Source organism: Mus musculus, chromosome 13 (assembly GCF_000001635.26).
Source record: "Mus musculus strain C57BL/6J chromosome 13, GRCm38.p6 C57BL/6J".
Lineage (NCBI taxonomy): Eukaryota > Metazoa > Chordata > Mammalia > Rodentia > Muridae > Mus > Mus musculus.
In genome coordinates, this window is record NC_000079.6 from 31,737,161 (window position 1) to 31,738,473 (window position 1,313).

General features: G+C 43.6%; 1 non-coding gene across 1 annotated transcript; it reads right to left on the bottom strand.

The window, feature by feature from the left end:
* Positions 1–472: 472 nt before the first annotated feature.
* Positions 473–580, bottom strand: Gm25186. Its single transcript, XR_003950778.1, has one exon. It is a non-coding gene; the product is annotated as a U6 spliceosomal RNA (small nuclear RNA).
* Positions 581–1,313: the final 733 nt, after the last annotated feature.

Consider the following 1,313-nt stretch of genomic DNA (forward strand, 5'->3'; position numbering starts at 1 on the left):
TCCCATTTGATGGCCCACAAGGCCATTTTCTGCTCCATATATAACTAGAGACACTGCTCTGCAGGGTACTGGTTAGTTCATATTGTTGTTCCTCCTATAGGGTTGCAGACCCCTTCAGCTCCTTAGGTACTTTCTCTAGCTCCTTCATTAGGGACCCTACGTTCCATCCAATAGATGACTGTGAGCATCCACTTCTGTATTTGCCAGGCACTGGCATAGCCTCACAAGAGAAAGCTATGTCAGGGCCCTGTCAGCAAAATCTTGCTGGCATATGCAATAGTGTCTGGGTTTGATGGTTGTATATGAATGGATTCCTGGGTGGGGCAGTCTCTGGATGGTCCTTCCTTCTTTCTCAGCTCCAAACTTTGTCTCTGTAACTCCTTCCATGGGTATTTTGTTCGCCATTCTAAGAAGAAGCAAAGTATCCACACTTTGGCCTTTCTTCTTCTTGAGTTTCATGTGTTATGCAAATAAAAATATGGAACACTTCACGAATTTGCATGTCAATCTTGTGCAGGGGGCCATGATAATCTTCTCTGTATTGTTCCAATTTTAGTATATGTGCTGCCGAAGCAAGCATGACATTAGTCATTTCTACTCCTAGAACTTACACCAAATCAATCACACAGATTCAGCCCCCAGCAGTGCTAGAAAGTACAGGATCCTGTGTGCATGCGATAGGTAAGGACTGTCATCTGTACCAAACCAGCCTACTCCAGATGGGGTGTCGTTCAATACCCAAGAACCCTGTATTTCTTAGGGTCAACGTGGTACTGAGTAAGCTGTAGTCTACTTTAGTAGCCTTGGGTGAGCTGTTTCATGTTGAGGCAGCATGTAAATATCTTTGTAGATAACAGTAGCTTTCAAGGGTCGTTTCATCTTACCTGAGACCACTGACATTCAACCCTTACTGCAGTATCTCACACAAAGTGATCCTCACAGAACAGCAATGGAAGTTGCCATTTTAAAGTCAAATGGCACCTCAAGGCTATCACGTTTGTGTCTGAAGTAGATGGTGTGGTGTTTTTAAGGTGATGTACACACTGATCTCTTCAATCTCGGATTTGTCCAAAACAAAAAACAAAAAACAAACAAAACAAAACAAAAAACAAAAACCCACCCTGTGGGAAGCCACATGTGCCGTTGCAGAGTGGCACTGACTACTGCTGGCCACCACGCATACGTTTGGACAAACAACCAATGTGTACATATGCAGTAAAGTTTTTTGCAAAGACACTGCCTGGCACCGGGCATGATAATGAGGCTTTGAGAGTATAACCAATCAGATGTGAGACATGCAAATGAGGTATGAT